The sequence below is a fragment of the Pseudopipra pipra genome, chromosome 14, assembly GCF_036250125.1.
Source record: "Pseudopipra pipra isolate bDixPip1 chromosome 14, bDixPip1.hap1, whole genome shotgun sequence".
Lineage (NCBI taxonomy): Eukaryota > Metazoa > Chordata > Aves > Passeriformes > Pipridae > Pseudopipra > Pseudopipra pipra.
In genome coordinates, this window is record NC_087562.1 from 16,076,155 (window position 1) to 16,095,196 (window position 19,042).

Sequence of the window (19,042 nt, forward strand, 5' to 3'; positions counted from 1 at the left end):
TCAGCAATGCTCTGTACAGGAGTAGCAGCCCCAAGCAGCTTTAAGCTGAGAAACACAACCAAGGAAGCAAATTGTCACAGTCGGTGACAATGACAGTACAACAATGTTTTTCTGCATCATGTATCATGCACAAAGATTTTTCAAAATCTGTCTACTACTGCTACAAGTTCACCTCCTTTCTCCTCAGCAATACAGTTAGAAATGCTACATTTAAAACTATAGAAGCCTTTCCTCTACTTGAAAAAACTCCAGAGGCAGTAACGTGGCATATTGTGCAGTTTCTGCACATTCAGAATCCAAGGGAAAAGTCCTTGCCTTGGTGCTGTATTTGAAATCTATTGGCATGCCCAGGACCCAACTGTGTTGATCCTATTTGCTTTTGTAGAGAAAGGGAAGGAATAGTAATAGTAGTAATAATAATTAAGATTCAAGCAATCAAATGAAGGATGCTACATTTAATGAAATTTCCCTTCATCCAAATTAAAGTTCCTGCATTAACTCCTTGCACAAAAGAAGTTATCTGCTTCAGGTCAGCATACACTTATTTATACAATCTATTAATGTATACTTTTAAACCTGAAACCATTTTCAGTGCAAATATTATAGAAAATACAATTCTTCAGTTCAATGATTTTGATGCTTATTCTCTTGCTTAAATAGCCATGACTTTCAGTCCACTCTTTCATATATATATATTTTAAATACAGAAGAACAAATGTAGTACAGTCATCCAAAATTGCACCTAAAGGCAAATGTAACAAAGTTTAGGTATATTTGATTTAGTTCTCCCACCAAAAAAAAAGTTCAGAAATATACATTCCAAGATCTATGCAAAATAATTTAATTGGATTTCTATTAATGAGTCATAGAACCTAAAGATTTTTATTTATTTATGCAGGAATGTTAAAAACAGCTTGGAGTTTGTTTGTATTTTTTAAATCTTTTGGCATTATCCCCTTACCATGTAGTTATTGGTAACAGCTCACTGGTCTCAAAAGAGTCTTTACTCCTATAAATGGCAACTAGAACTAAAAGGGTATCATTGTAGACTTGTATGTAGGCATCCACTCTAGAAAATTTACCCTATGACTATTGCAGCCATAATTCCTAATGTAAACTGCCCATATTAACTCAGACTACTTAAACTAGTGCAAAATAGAAAATGACACTCTTTGAACCAAAAGTGTCAGAAAAATTCAAAATTTACCAATAATTTTGGATACAGGTCTCTACCACCTAACCATAATCTTTTAATGAACATATAATACAGGTGTATTTCTTCCATAACAATTCAAATTACTTCTAATAATGTATTCTTTTCACTTAGATAAAGGATGTCATATTTTAAATATAAGGCAGATTTTTCTCTGATATTTCCATTCAGCTTTAGTTCTTCTAAATTCCGTAAAAACTGTAATCTGTGTCAAATAAGAATGAACTCATACTCATCTCTGATCTAAATCAGTATATATCATTGTCTGTTAGTAATAAAATTCAGTTCTTACATGTAAAAGGTATAAAAGCAGCTCTGTTTAGCATCAGCTGCTGTGACATTAGCTGCAAGTTTCATATCTTGTGTCACCAGAAGAAAAAGAATGTAAAAATCCCAGAGCTAGAGCTCCAGTTCAAAGTGTTCAAGTATGCAAGTTTCCCCAAAGGTATATTTAGGTGCTCTACTGAATCCCAGCCTATAAGTCTATTTGCAAGAGGTAGTTCCAGAAAGTTTGGGAAATTTTACTGGAATTCCTATGGCATGCATTTTTAGACCCATGTGCCAAAAAATAGTCTCTAAATCCATAATTAGACATCAAAACAGAGCTGTAAAATCTTCAACTGTTTAGGACACATTCAAACTGCACATTACAACCTCAGAGGAACTTAAGCTTTAGTTAAGCTTGCATTTAAATTATTGAAGTGTCAAGCTGGGGCCCTTGCTGGCTGCCCTCTAGGTTTTTAAAGCCATTATGCCAAGAAAGCTTAAGGCAGCACACCCCAGCAATTCCGTAGGAATGGGCCAGTGCAAGGTGATCTCACAGTGCACTCCCCTCAGAGTTTACCACCTTCTGAATTTCATGTCACATCCATTTGTGCCTGGGCAATGTAATTTTTTTTTTTTAATCTCACCAATACTCATCTCTTCACAACTTGTCAGATGAAGAAAAGCACAAAGCACTCAAGCACCAAAAAGCCCCACAAATTCTCTGAAGAGTTTTATGTGAAGTGTTAACAGCAGCTAAAATTTAGCAGTAATGCAACTACCTGTGTCTACCCAAACAACAAAGAATTCCCTGACTGCGGTGACTGGTTGGCAGTAGCAAAAAGGGAGTTTTCAGTAATCATTAAAAAGGCATGTAATGGGGTGCTAAAATTACCCTCCTCCTCCTCTACTAGTGGCCATATAAATAGGGCTCTTTTTAATTCAGTGGGTACTCTATTAACAGAGCAATTAACTGGAGCTGCCAGAGCAGCAGGTGTGGCAAACAACCAGGTACTTTGTAATCCTACACGGATGGCATTAATCATTAGCAGTAACCACCGTGTTTTGCCATATAGCTCTGACTTCTCTGATCTAGAGACTAGATCTAAAAATACTACTTCAGATACGAAGGATAGAATTAATCTAATTTAAGTTTTAGTTATTTTAGCATGTGAGATTCAAGCCTCAGCTAATTAGACCTCCATACTAGTCAATGGAGAGCAGTGGGTGTCAGGGAAAGAGTCACCTGTCCAGACATTGGCTGTAGGAAAGGCTCCTGTCTTTACTCCTGTAACTGTTACCTGGAAGTAAAGACCTAATATAAAAGGAAATAATCTAAGTATCTATATTCTATTCTGGTTTTGAGGTATAAACCAAGCTACATTTTAATATTAAAATATTATACTTTTATTTATGCTCTTTTATTAAAGCTCACCCAAATAGGTTCTGAACTCAACACTAATGTGATAAATTCTCATTACTCCATGTTTACACCATTATATGGCCCACTATGCCTAGAGAATGGGATAACTCATAGCCATTCCAGATACCACTCAGGCATTATTTACCTTATTTTTTCATAGCTCAGGTAAAATATCTGCATAGTTTGCATTATATGCTGTGTATTTTATCCAAAGACACATTGTGCACAGTCATTAAGTGAAATGCCACAAATGCTAATATCTAGACTACAATATATAGGGAGAAGAAAACATGCTAAACTAAAGGAAAAAATATTCCAGGCTGTGAAGTGTAACAAAAAAGGCCCATGATGACAGTTTCATCTGAAAATAGCAGACTGAGACATATTAAAATTGGTTTATTGTCTCCCTAATGAGGCAATGTATGTAAAGCCCCAAATACTCTATAATCAAAGTTACCAGCTAGTGTAAGCTTTGAAAAACGAGAAGCAAATCTATAGCTGATAATTAACAACTTCCTTCATTGTTGACTACACAGGAAAGAGAAGGGTGTTTTTACTGCTGTTCTACTCGGCTTTAGTGCTCGATGCTGCCACTGTCGTGTGGGCTGAGCCCAAGCTCAGAACACAGGAACTGTTTTATTTTTTCCTCCAAAACTCTTGTGAGCTGCAGTCAGGAAGGGCTACTTTTTGTACACTAAAATGCTGAAGTCATTCCTTTAGATATAATTATACAGATTATTCTAATTCAGTCTAACAGATCATCAGCTTTCAAGGTTATCTGTAGTGTCATGAAGACATGAAGGTTTTTTCTTATTGGTGCCTGTTTTCCCAGGCTAAGTATAACTCCTGCCACTGAAAACACACCCTTGAAGACTGCTCATCACACGCTAAATATCAACATCAACAAAACCCAAACAAACAAACGAACCCCACATCACCATTGTAACCTACCAATATAATCTGTTCCATAACAAGAGAGTAAATCTCAGCTAAACATCTTCACTACCTCTAATTCTTCCAGATTCCAAGCAGAGGTTTAAAGCTGTGTTTTTCTGACCACGCAGGAAGAAATAAAAGTAAAGATGGCTTTTTCAACAAAGGTTGCTGCCTGTACAAGCTACAGTACTCAGAAAGCAGCATTATTTAATAAGACGATCCAGTGAACAGAAATCATTTGCAGAGATACTTTATTTGAACCCCCCTGCTTCCCACTGAAAGAAAACAGAGCACAACCACTTGGACTCCAGTCTCCTCAGACTGCTAAATCCAAACCATCCCATCATTCCAATGACCTACAAAGGTGTGAGTTTTATCAATGTTCTCTTTGAATGTTTTCACAGCCTCCAAACAATACAAACAAATTTAACCAGAACATGGGAAACAGGATGTGAGCCACTGATTAAATGAACCTCATTGATTTTTTTTTTCCCCTCTCACCTAAAATCCAAGTATTTTTTTCATAAATCCAGAATTATCTCTGCCTGTATATTCCTAGCTACCTGTGTTCAATACTGTGAGGGGTTTTATGCTTTGCCTTAAAACACCTCACATTTAAACTACGTTTTCAAAAGTAGCTACATGCAAATCAAAATACTACTTACTCATTTGCCCAGGGCAATAATCACTTTTTATAAACTTGTCAAATACGCTTTGTTTCTTAATCAATCTTCAGGGCCTGTGGCAGACAAGCAGCTTTTGTGACTCCAGAAAGTAAAATTTCACAACAAATTTGCAATGTTGATATTAAAAAATATCCATTGAGTATTTCAAGGCTCCAATGAGAGCTCAAAAACACTAATAGATAATGCAGAAAACTCAAATCCATATCCACTTGAAAAACATTGGGTAAACCACAAAAGTTTTGAATATCTACAGATGACATCCCATCTATTCCTGATGAGAAATAATTAATTAAATTCCAGTGCAAAAGCTTATCCTTGAGAATTATCTGTGTTCAATGATGAAATAATGGCATTCTTATGCTTCTGGCACTATAACCTATACAATTTTGAGCTTTGGAAAGCACAAACTTTAAAAAAAGTAAGCCAAATTCAAATAGAACCTACACATCTCAATTTATATATACACACACACATTCAGTGCACTCATATGGTAGCTTTTAATAAGATTTTACTCAAATCACAAGGTAGGCATTACTTAAGAAACAAAAAGAAGGCTTGAATCTGGCCATCATCTAATATTAAAATAAATATTGCCTCCCATACTGTAAAACTGTGTAAGAATAGTGGCTGTTAATCCAGAGTTATGACCAAATGATACCACACTTAAAAGCTCTGTCATCACGGATCCTTAAATATTTGCATATTCTGGACACCATCTAAATGGAAATATTACCTTGTGGATCATCTTATCTGCACTTCTACAAACACAGCTCTCTCATATTCATAATCCTGACTCATATCCATCACCATTTGGGAGCAAATGTGTGTCTTTCCAGGGCTTCATAATTCCATCTGTCCTGCCTGAGATTTCCTGGAGTACAGATAAATTCCACTGAATAACACTGCAATATGTGGAGTGTATACATTTAGAGCAGCATATGGAAAAGCAATATTTAAAAGTACATCTCATATATTAAAAATATACATGTGACTTAGAGACTGAAAAAAATAAACTAAGAAGGAGGAAAACATCACCATTAGACTACAAAAATCTATGGCAAAAGTTTAGGATTCAGATGTAGACTCAGTTGAGTAGAATATTCTGTGAAAATTTATTTCTTCAAGAGTATGTCCAAAGTACAAGAGGCCATCTGTACAAGAAATTTTGTATGGGATACATTCAGAAAACAAACAAAACACCCCATCCCTCCAGCTGGTCACTGTTTCTTTTCCACACAAGGTATAAAGCACTGGCTGGCAGCACAGTGTCCCCAGTGTGGTGTCAGGCAGCTGATCCACAATCAGCTAAACGGGCAGAACCTCTTCTTTACAGTTTCCTGAGCTCTCCTGCTGCCTGCACTGCACACATCCAGCACTCAATTCTTGGTGTGGACAAACAGCTCCACAGCACAGTCCATTATTGCTTATTCTGTGATGTTTGCAGAGCTACCCTTACGATCTTCAGTTCAAATCATCCTTAGTTAATATCTGCCCTCTGTAAATGAACTTAGTTTTGCACACCCATCCTATCTACAGGATCACATTAAGATTGGAAAAGACCCCAAAGATCAAGTTCAATCTGTGCCCCATCCCCACCTTGTCCCCCAGCCCAGAGCACTCAGTGCCACATCCAGTCATTTCTTGGACACCTCCAGGGATAGGGACTCCACCACCTCCCTGGGCAGCCCCTGCCAAGGCCTGAGCACCCTTTCCATGAAGAAATTCCTCCTGATGTCCAACCTGAGCCTCCCCTGGCACAGCTGGAGGCCGTTCCCTCTCCTCCTGTCCCTTGTTCCCTGGGAGCAGAGCCCGAACCCCCCAGTTCCCCCTCCTGTCAGAGAGGGCCAAGTATTTTTTGACAGAAAATATAAATAAATCATTTACATTGTTCAGTTTGTTAAGTGTCTTTCCTAAAATTTTTTTCTATCAACATACAATTTCCCAGTTACCATGTGAACAATGCATCTGATTGATTGTAGAGTCCGTGGAAACACTGAAGAGGACTCTCTCCCAACCTGTTTTAAATAAAGTACAAGTTGGTTGGGGATTTAAAAAAAAAACAACTATTTCTGGTTTTAAAAAACCAAAACACTTCTCAGTCATATTTTTTGCCTGGATCTTCTAAGCAGTACGATGAGAAAGCCTGATCAATAAACATTCTCTGACGAGAACCCATAAAACTTTTTCTAAATTCATACCCTGTTGTCATGGACTCACATCTCTCAAAGACCATAGTAATTCATAGACAGTAGGGAAAAGAAATGCTCAAGAAAAAAAAAAAATGAAGCTAAAACCCACAAAAACACATCCACCCCCATTTTTATATTAGAAATCAATCCCTAGGGACTATTGCAATGAACTTGCAGTATCTGAAATACAGCAACATCAGATCCCAGGTAAATGACCTAAGTTCCATTTTGTCTACTCTGTTTTGATGTCACAAAAAATTAAAACTTCATACAAACTGCACATGTAATTTATTCAACTTCATACTATTTTTAAGTAGCCAATTTCTTTGTGCTGTTGTGGTTTTTGTGGTGATCCAGTCAGAGTTAACATTCCAGGTAGCACTGTCTCTGAAGCTATATAAACCTTTACTAGCACAAAGAAATTGCAAAGCAGGAAAAAGTTTAAATTATTGCAGAAATAAACGTAGAATATAAATGGTGCTATAAAACCCTACTTGTTTCAGCACTTTTTTTTGTACTGCACTGTCACTATCATGTGGCAATCACAAGAAATCTATTCTTCAAGAACCAGCTCTTAGCCACTGCTCAAGAGCTAAAAATGCTTTTTTTCCAGATGGCCTAATGATAATGGCTTTTCACAGATCAGCTGCAAAAGTTGGTTGTTTTGTTCTCACTTCAGTGAAGTAAAATTCCAGAAATGCCACAGTCAAGTTAATCTCAAAGAAAACAGATATAATGAATACAGAATCAGGGGACTTGTCTAAACTGCGACTTCAGTAGAAATGCTTTATTCACTTCTGCAGCTACTAAACCTCATGTTGTGAGGTCTTGTAGAGCTACAGCCTCAGCCAAAGTCAGGAGCTCTCAGGACTAGGACCAACTCTAGACACACACACAACTCCCCCCCATTGGCAGAAGCATTTTTGTTAAACTGACCATGACATCAGTGTTTTCCCTGAATCCAAGTTCTGCCCTGCAAAGAAGGACAGAGGAAGAGGAGCATCATGGGTTTAATTACAGCTCAGTAATTCTGATACCAGTCTCTGACATTCCCAGTTTGAGCAGTGAAGGTATTTACCTACAAACCATCAGCCACAGACAGCAGCTACAGGAGTTAAACTCAGGAAAGGCCTGAGCTCTGTCGTGCTCTGAAGTTATTTTGCCCTCCCTCGGGCAGAGATTCCCAATCTGCATCTTTAGACCCAACTGCATTCTTGTAACCATTCCTCAAAATAGGACAATAGAGCTATAAAGGGCACTGGAGGCAAGAAAACAGGATAATCACAAGTATAAAAGTGTAGGTCATAAATCGCCAGCTTCCAGAAACAGGGAGCACAAATTTGGGGAAATATAACCATACTTTGGCTCTGCTACTTCCACTCCTTCCCTGTAAATCCTTCACTGGCCAATGTCACAAAAAGGACAGTGTCCTAGAAGGCTTTTGGTCTGCTGTGGAGTAGTTGTTCTTATGATGTTACATGTTTTGATGGGCATTTTTAGACTCACACCTCTCTATAACCAATTAGGAATTAAAGAAACAAAACCACAACATCTCAGAGAACCTTTGAGTTCAACAGAAACATGATCAGTTCTTCCTATTAGCACCTGGATGAAAAACCTCATTCAATGACTCTATAATAACTACATCTAGATAAAAACTAAGTGAACTTATTAAACAGGATTAACTCCTACAGCAATAAGGGGAATTCCTCAGTACATCAGAGGTTTAATGCATTTAAAACACAAAACTAAAAATCCATTTTGTAAGCAAAAAGAGAATTTTCTTATGTTCCAGAAAGCTTGGAAAACAAATACATGTCTTATTTCCAGTTTAAAGTTTTCACTACATATAAAACCACACTTATAGCTCAATACTTCGAATCAGACATATTAAAATTACTTAAACCCAGTACAGAATGCTTAAAAGTAATAATAGTGAGAATAACTGATTAGAATATTTTAAACCCATAAAAATTTAAAAAAACCCACAGCTTGCCATTCTTATTAATTCCTTCTCTTTATACTGGGATGCTTTTTGGAAAAAACAAAAAGCTTTTTGCCTTACAAAAATAATCTAATAGAATTAGATTAATTCTAATTCCACTTAACCAAATATGAATTTTATTTAATATTTTTTAAAATACTGTCTGTATAGTGTTTAATGACAACCAATTCTCTTCCCACAAAATTAAAAAAAAAAAGTAATGTGTTTTTTTCCTATCCCACCTGTTAATGTATGTGTATTTTTGCTTAAGTATGAAACCCTGATGAAACTGCATCACTTGTTTCTTATAATTCCATCACTAAGCACAATCTGCATGCCTGGTACTAAGCACAGCCGCACACAGGAAAAAGCAGAAGTAGAAATATATTTCAGCTGGGAGATTCCTTCCCTGAAAACCAGTTTCTTTAAAAAAAAAGTATATAAATAAAATTCATATCTGAATTATTTGTAATACATCAGCATTTTCAATAACAAAACATAAAGGTAACATATTACACCAGACCCTAATCAGTGACAGACTAAAGCAGTAAAAATTCCCTGGCACAATGAAGAAAGCAAAAATGATGCTGGAAAATATCATTGTTCTGCAAAAGCAACAGTCAGTTGAGAAGGACTTTGACCAAAGCAGCCTCTTCACAATAAGAGAGAGCAGAAACATCTTCTCAGCCAACCTGTGCAGTCCAGGGGGGTGCAGCAGCAGCTCTTCTCCAAAGACAAAGCAGAAGCAGCATTTTTAAATTCAGTTTCTTCCTTGCAGCACCTCACAAGTTGTCTGGTTTTGCTCTCTCTCCTCTCAGAAATGTTATTTTAACTTCTCATCATAAAAAGATATGATTCCAATGTTTATACCCTGAGCTACATTTATCTTTAAGGGCAAGATGTTGAGTTTAGTTCTAGTGATGAGAAAAGCCTTTAAAAAGGAAAACTCATCGCAACTCATTATGTACTATAAAGGCCACAATTTAGGGATTCTGTAATTCCAGTGATGATCATTTTAAAGTAGATTTATAGCAGAAAATAGTTAGATACTTTTACTTCAGTTATAATTTTCCATTTTGTAATTTAACACTCCTTTAGTTTATATTTGCACATTAAAAATATAGCTTGAGAAGTCCATCATTAAATACTTTTAATAAGTCCAATAAATAAATTTTACAGTATGCATAAATCTAAGAACAAAACACAGCTTAAATTGTTAATCTTACACTTTTTCTCATTAATTGCAATACATAAACATATGTTTTATACAAAGATATTTGCTACAAAATAAGTATAATAAATACAGTTTACCACATGTATTAATCTTAATAGTTACAAGCTGTTAATCTTATATATTAGGTAATAATTTGCAATAAATAATTGTTTATTATCTTGATGTTTGCTTGTCTTGGGTTTTAGCAATATGCAATAAAGAAATGCAATTTTGAATAATTTGATTGTAAGACTGCTGGGAAAATACTGTAAGTTATAATTAGCTGAGGGAGGATTTTGTTCACTAGATGAACTATAGAGATATAGTTCAATAACAAAAACATGCATTATTGCTAACATAAATAATTTAAAAAGTTAACTTCAGTTTCAAGCAATAAGATTTTTAAAACTTAAATGCAAATAAAATTAGTAGAATATTTCACATTCTCTACTTTTTATCATTTTGCGTTCACTGAAAACAGCAGCAAAAAAACAAAGAGGCATTTCAGCCTCTTATAATTCTTTGCACATGAGTACAGCCCACATATACCTGTCTCCCACTGTCAATATTCACCTGTTCAAAAGCACATCACAGTTCAGTATCAAACCATCTTCTGTCCAGTTCCAATATAATGTGTTTCATCACATTTAGGAATCTTAATATAAATTGTTTTTCTCATACATAACAGGCGATAATTCATCATAAGTATTTGTTCATTATCTTAGTATTTTCTTACTTTGGAATTTGGCAACTTGCAATAAAGAAATGCAATTTTGAATAATTCAATTGTAAGACTGCTGGGGAAAAAAGGGGTAAATTCTAATTAGCTGAGCGAGGATCTATTTGCCTCAGGAGGAAACTGGTGCTTGCCTTCAGTAACTTTAAAAGTTTGCTTTTAAGCAAGTAAATGTTCTCTAAATTAGGCAAATAGATACAATAAAAGCATTTCAAATGCACCACTTCTACAAGAACAAAAGGACAGCTACAAATAAAAAATTAAATATAGGTCCTGAAACACCAAGGTGAGCAGTAAAAATAGGATATAGTGTGTATTTTTATGCAACAGGGTTATTTTGTACACATTTTATAATTCCTTTTATTTTATTCATATATCCTAATTGTGATAAATATAGAGGTGTAATCTCTCTATATAGAATATCCCAAAAAATAAGGTAAAGCTTTTGTAAACTCTGAAATCTGGCTCTGCTTCCAATCTGTAAAGCACACAAGTGAAACACAGGGAAACTGCATTACAAATGCAAGCAGCACATTAGAAAGATAAAATCCATCAGTGGGTCACAGTACTTCATAATTTGTTTATTACCAAAGTTATTATACACACACCTACAGCTCCTCTGAAAATTATCTGCTGATAAACATTGCTACATATATCAGGATTTGCAAAGCAATGCCACTTACTGTTAAGAGGAGTACTGCATTTATGAGTTTTAGGACATGTAAGTTCCAAACACTGGAACACTGCAATACTTGTTGTCCCACCTAATTTCACCTTGTACAGGTCTGTAAACTAATTACTGTAATTTGTAATTAAACAAATTGTCTGTAAACAAATTACTCGTGTTTTGTTTAAACCTCATCTGAAAATTATCACTACATCAGACTTTGCTGACATATAGGAGATAAGATAAATTTCTCATTTAATGATCAGAATCTGGTGTGTGTATATATATTTACTTTAATCTGCAAAACAGAAACAAATAATTTACACCTTTCTAGAAGTTTTAACTGAATCAAATGCTACAGCATTGAACATTTTAAACCAGCTTAATAAAACTGCCATTGTTAACATCCTGTAAAACAGTGGTGAACAGAGAATTTATTTGTAGATAGATTTACAAAAGTGTATTGATATGGAAAGATTTTAAGCTAACACAACTCTGAAAAATGGTCCTGAAAAATCAGAAAATATTGTAGGCTTAACCATCACAGAAGTTGAAACGCATGATGAAAACAACTAAGTCACAGTTTAAAAAAAAAAAAAAATCAGATTAAAACCTGACTCCCCTTGCCTTACCCACATGAATAATCCCATTGATTTTAATGGGACTATGTGAATAAGTAAAGCATGGAAAGGAACAGGATGAACAGAGTCAAATCTATGACAGAATAAATTCAGAGACTCTTTGCATAATATCCAGGAAAGATTTCCATCTAGAACTCAGCTGGAATAGGACTACTTCAGGTACTTAAGTGAGAGCGTACCAGGAGAAGTAAGAAATCGGAATCCTGCGTTCACTGAGAGTAAAAGGAAAATATCCTTAAAATAAAAGTGGGGTTTTTACATCAGATGAAATGCATTTGTTAAACAAAGAGACGAAGAAGTCTGCTATTCAAATGAAACACTGTACTACAAAAAAAAAAAAAAAAACACAGCGAGACAAGCATTATTAGAGGCTTCACAGCAGATGGAAAAGCTACTTTGTCGTAGCCCAAAGATGTAAAACGCAATACCAGTCCCCTAAGTGGCACTGGTACAAGCGCGGAAAATCATGCAGCCAGATGAAGCACATAAATTTCCCACATGAACAATTGTTTTCATTTCCCTCCCACGCCAGTGGCTGCTGCGAGCGGAGGGGGACAGCGCAGGGGGGACAGCGCAGGGGGGACAGCGCAGGGGGGACAGCGCAGGGGGGACAGCGCAGGGGGGGCTCGGTCGGTGACACCCGCGGGGACCGCGCCGTGCGCGGGGCTCTGCCGCCACCCCCCGGCCAACGCCGGCACTGCGACCCCCAAAACACCCCCCGGGCAAACCCGAAACCTCGGCGGCAACAAAGTGCGGCTACAAATGTGTTCTTGTACGCGCCGCTGTCCCAAATGTTCTCCCCGCCCGGCTGTTCGCGCCGCTGCACAACCCCTGGAGTTGCCGCCGGTGTCTCAGCGACAGATCCCAGCCACAAGTGCTGCTCTCTACGAGCCTAAACACGCAGCAGCTCTTAAACGGGGTGTTCTTAAAGCTAAGAGGTACAAATGATAAACTCATAAACTCAAAGACAAAAAAAAAAAATCTAACTAGAACAGATCAAACCAGAATAGTTCTCTACAAAGCTAAACACGTAGCACCTCTCAAATGTGGTCTCAAAGCTAATAGGTAAAAATTATAAACTCAAGGCAAAAAAAAAAAAATCAAACTAGAACAGCTCTCTACAAAGCTAAACACGTAGCACCTCTCAAATGTGGTCTTAAAGCTAATAGGTAAAAATCATAAGCTCAAAGGCAAAAAAAAAAAAATCAAACTAGAACAGATCAAACTAGAATAGCTCTCTACAAACCTAAACACGCAGCACCTCTCAAACGTGGTGTTCTTAAAGCTAAAAGGTAAACAATCATAAACTCATAAACTCCAAGACCAAAACAAACAAATAAAAAAAAAAATCAAACTGGAACAGATCAAACTAGAATAGCTCTCCACAAAGCTAAACACGCAGCACCTCTCAAATGTGGTGTTCTTAAAGCTCAAAGGTAAAAATAATGAACTCATAAAATCAAAGATCAAAAAAAAAACCAAAAAAAAAAATGAAACTAGAACAGATCAAACTAGAATAGCTCTCCACAAACCTAAACACGCAGCAGCTAACTTAATGTTCTTAAAACTAATAACTAAAAATAATCATAAACTCCAAGATGAGAAAAACCAACCTCAGATAAAATAAAAAATATAGATAAACTCAAAGATAAAGTTCTTAAAACTAACACATAAAAACTAATAAACTTACTGAATAATTCTATACAATCCGTGTCCATAATTACCATAGAAATATAAATAGAAGATCCTTGGTGAGGTACATTGGCCAAATTTTAGATATATGCTGAAATTTTTATTCCTATAGGTAATTGCTTATCACTCAATAGTCTTGTTAACTATAGTAGCAGAAGTGGCATTAAAAAAAAGGCATGTTTTTACATCAGATAAAAGGCATTTGTTAAACAAAGAGCTAAAGAAGTCTGCTATTCAAATGAAGGTCAATGTCATCTTTTGGATAATTAATTTCATGTTGAGAATCCAATATTAATCATTTTACGGTAACATATTTACTAGTGAGAAACTTTATGAACAGGATTTTTTGAAAAAAAAAAGTTACCCATTACTATTGCATTTGTTAAAAAAGAGGGAAATGCTGTAATAAATTAAAAACTGCATTGGGTGAAAAACAAAATGTAAGCAGGAATTTCAGAAAGCTGAACATGCCTCTTAGAATTGCTAGATGTTTTTAAGATTATTCATTCCTCTATTTACTTGCATGATAAAAATACCTTATAATTCTCTGTCATGGTACAGGTAGAAAAATAATATAACCCCACAAAAAAAAAAAAAAAAAGACAAACACACAACACCAACCCACAAAAAACAAACATAAGAGAAGGATTAAACACCTAAGACCTCAAAAACCATACAAGTCAGATGAAATTTTTGGAAGTGGCTAAAAATAGGATATGTTTAAATCCGAAACATGATTTGATATGTTTCTTATCACACAATGTCACATGGCTACTCCTATTCACCTGTCTCTACAGCTGCCTTAAACAACCATCTCAGTGACTTGGGCAGGAGTTTATGTGGTCTTTATTTTCTAGCAAATAGCACAGGAAAAAGAATAAAGCAACTAATGAAAGAAAACACTGTTATCAACATGTCCCAGATTTGGGGGAAGAAGGAGAACCACCAAAGCCATTGAGGCAAATTTTCCTCTCTCAGTGTAAACCCTGGGACAGCAATGGAGGAGAACAAGACCTTTCTGCAGCACAGCTGGACTTTGTGGGGACAGCAGCAGAGGAGCAGCACCTGGAGCAGACCAGGAGTGCAGGACATTTGCCACAGAAATCCCAGGAAAGAAAGAAATCAGACCCAGCAGAAACATAATTTTGTCCAAACAAAAGGTACACCCCTGGAAGTGGTCAAAGGCACAAGTGACAGTGAGGTACTTCCAAGCAATTGAACAGGACATGGATGTCTAATTCTCACTTGTGTTCTTAATAACAGCCCATTTACAGTTCCTTGTGAAGGACAGGCCAATGTATATATTTGTAGTTCATATGGAGCACAGACTTCTCAGGTCTGAATAATTGTCCTGGAATCAACAATAGCAACTTCTCTATGTCCCCAGAATAACACATGAAGTTAACACCAGATAATTACAGGAACCTAAACAGAACACAGATACACATAGTACCATTACATATTTTCATCTGTTTGGGTAGCTCATTGCATCATATCTAGGTCCCTCTCAAAATTTGGCAGCTATGTCAAAAAAAAAAAAAAAAAGAAAACCAGATCATGTGTATTTCAGAGTCCCCAAACCTGCTTCTATACCACGCTTTTTTAAATTTCAAGCTCACACAACAAACTGGCAAGGTAGCTGACAAAAGATGCAAGCAATCTCATGCATCCAAAATTAAAATAGGAATAACTAGAAGAGGAAGGAGTACACAGATCCTTGAAAAGTGAAGAACAGCTTTTCAATTAAGGGTGATATTCCATGAAAAGTGAGTCACAGCACTTGAAAAAATATGTACCACCAAAACCTCACTTCCTATTACAAGAGTGAGTGCCTGTGTCCAAATTACTAATCCTTCTGGGTCTGATGAATTTAAACAAATAAAATACTTTCCAGAAAAGCTATCACAGCTTTTCCTTGTTCACTTCACCAAGAAAGGACAAAGAGACAAAAATCACAGTACAGGACTGAAGATTCAAGAGGTCTGTTCTAACAGACACCCATTGGAGGAATTTGGCCTTTCTGCCACCTTCCCTCAGACATGCTGACTGTAGAGGAGCTGCATGATGGATGGACTGCAGAGGAGGTGGAGAAGACAATTAGTAGCAGTTTTTGAAGGGCTATGCAGAAATGGGATTTTTTGACCACCCTCACAGCTCAGGATGCACCCCCTGCAATACAGCCTGGTCAGGTGCTGAGCTACAGTGCACAGACTACATGGGATTCCTTTGGATTGGTTTGGTTTTGTTTCCAGAGCTAACAGCAAAAACCTTCACAGGGCTTACATATAACAAGGCTTAGAGACAAATTCTATATGTAGAAATCCCAAGAGCTCAGTTTTACAAAAAATATCTATTTTAGCTGAGAAGTAACTCACATCAGGTCTTATGTTACACTGAATAAGGTCAGTCCTTGGTCCTTTGTCCCCAGTTTTCTCTTTGGAATGTACTTCAATATCTCCACTTCCTTCTCCTTCCAACTCCTTCCCAGCCACCACCTTCCCTTTCCTCCCTCCCGTTCACCACATCACTTCTTGCCACTGCCTGATGCTCTCCTTGTCTTCCATCCTTTGTTCTCCTGACCCCTGCTGCTCCCTCCCTCTTCATCCAGCTGCCCAATTTGGCAGTTTCAGCACAGGGCCCAGCCTAATAAGCCTGAAAGAGCTTATTAATTTAGGCTCCATGCCATGCCTCCACACTACTGGTGTGTATTCCTGGTAGCCAGGAACCAAAGCATACGGTGAAACTCAAAACTTGAATGTCAAAATCAAACATTCCAGAATTAAAAACTGAATTGACAATTCCTAAGATATTGATTCTGCAGGCAGGCAAAATTTGAGTGCCAGTCTCTGTCTGTATTTCTCTCAGACATCTGAAGCAACAACAGTTCCCGTTCCCCCAAATCATAGGAATTCAAATGCTTGATTATCCCACCCATGTTCAAGATGTTTCATCTTCACATTGTTTGGGTTTTGTGTAGTTTAGTTCACCAACTCCCCAGCTATTTCAGGTCTACCTACAAAAGGATTTCTATACTTGTGAAAAGCATCACAATTTCACTGCACAAAAAAGCTCCCAGGGAAGCCTTGATATGCACAAAAAAGGATTTTTTTGAAAGAAAGAAAATATTTTTTCTCTTTCTTTTAATGGTGTATGTACACATAAGAAAATATTTTTTCTAGACCATATGATAAAAATGAAAACCATGAATGACTTGACACCAGATATTAAGCAGCAAATTAAATATCAGTTTGTACTGGCAAACCTGATACTATTTATGTATTTTATATACCTTATTTTATCAACAGAATTTGCTCTTCATTAACACTTCTTTATTAATTCTTAACATCATTTTGATATCCTAAAAAAAAAAAAAAATCACTACTGGCTCTGCCAAAAATAAATATTAAATACAATGCTAATATAGTACAATGGAAAATGGCTAAACAATAAGATGAACCTCTAAGAAAATTTGATATAGATTTCCTGTAGTTTCCCTGCACTATTTTCAACCCTTCTCACAAGGGATACAGCAAAATGGCAATGAAAAGTGAATTTCCTGCTGTTACAGCTACTTTGGATGCTCATGCTTCTGTTCCTGTGGAGCCAGCTTGGATCAATTTCAAGAAAATAGCCTTTATCTACACTTTTGCACAGAAAACACATTTCTGTTTTGAGGAGATGCAGTATTTGTCTGTGGTCAGTATTTTAATCTGCAGTATAACATTGTTGTAACTTGCATATAGTTAAGGCATCACATGTTATCAGAGAAAGATTTACAAAGCCACTGAAGAAAATTTTTCTTGCATTGTATAAAAGAGGTAGAGAAATATCTAGTTCAGAATATTTAATCTTGTTTATGCACTGTACATACACTGTTACATACACCTAGCAAAGTTTTATCTGTCCAAGGAGAAGCTGAAAATTGACTGAAAATTAGTATTGTCACAATATTGGGCCTGAAGATGCTTCCACTGTCATTTGTAGATCATCCATGTCTTCTGAGCTGGTCAGGATTGAGAGACTGTTGAGTTAATCCTAATCCAATTACCAGATGTGACAATACTCACTCATTAGCATTATACTGAAGGTTGTGGCCCACTCTGTCACCAGGAAGACAATGAAAAAAATTGGTTTGTTTTGGGATTGCAGCCACTCAAGCCAATTAATCATGAAGCAGCAGCACACCAATCTACTTACTCCTCTTTTACTGAAGAGTTTGTAATAACTGATGGGCTATGAAGACACATGTATACATTCATGCCATAGTTAATCTTATCATAGCCTAAACTTAAGTATCCTTAATAAAAAACAATCCCACAGACTTCAAGGGTGCAGACACATAGTTCAACAGAACAGCAAACAAGGTACCAATGAAATTTGATTAAGACCACTTTTCATCCTGTTCAGGGGTAATCAATACATGCATTATCTGACTTTTACTACTTCAAGTTTGTTGCGTAAACGTGGAAAGGCATTATATAAACTGTATGTTCTAAATAGGCACATCTGTTCTCTAATTAAACAAATCACAACATATCTGCAGTAAGAAACACTCTAAAAGAATCATCAAATCAAAATTTGAGCTCAGACCTTCTTACATGACTCCAGATACTCGAGTTGATCAGCAATAGCCAAGCAAGGTCCTTGTTTCAGTGCAAATATAAATTTAAGGTGCATGAGGACAGACAGACGAATGCCTAAATTCTAAGGCAGCATTTCTTATCTGTTGAACATGAGTACCAAAAGCATTGCTTCCATTTTGAATGGCAGCTCTCTGGAGCAGCAAAAATGACCACACAATGTAGCATCATTCTCAGTTCTAGAGCACGTAGCAATAGTTGTAACACAGAAACACGGCAAAACGAGCAACTTCTTCAGCTCACTTCGTACAGTTCACACAAATTTCCAGATATTTCAAAGGAAAAATTGTAGAAAATAATTGCTTTTATCATTTTTAAAACTTAGATGTAGCTCTTGATAAAGAGTTCAAGCACAAAGTATAGTAGGTATAGTTTCCTCTCTATGCACTCCATAAATCTGCTTCTTCAATATACAATTCAAAAAAGCCCCAAATTGCTATTGCTATCATGATAAACATTGCAAAGTTCTGCTTGACCTTTTATTAACATTTTTCTATACCAATATGGTTCTTGTGCTACAAGCACCCTAAGGAATTATGAAAAATACTTTTTTCTCTAGTTTAGCCCATGTGCACTTAATAGGCTCACAAATATAATACCATTATAAAAAAGAAAAACTGCCAACACTGCTAAAAAAATTGTCATAACACTAAATTATTATATAAATATAAAAGGAGTATGTCTGTAAAATATTCACTCAATGAACATCCCAAGGTGATGATTTTGCTATGTTGTTTTTATTCCTGGGAGATCCATAA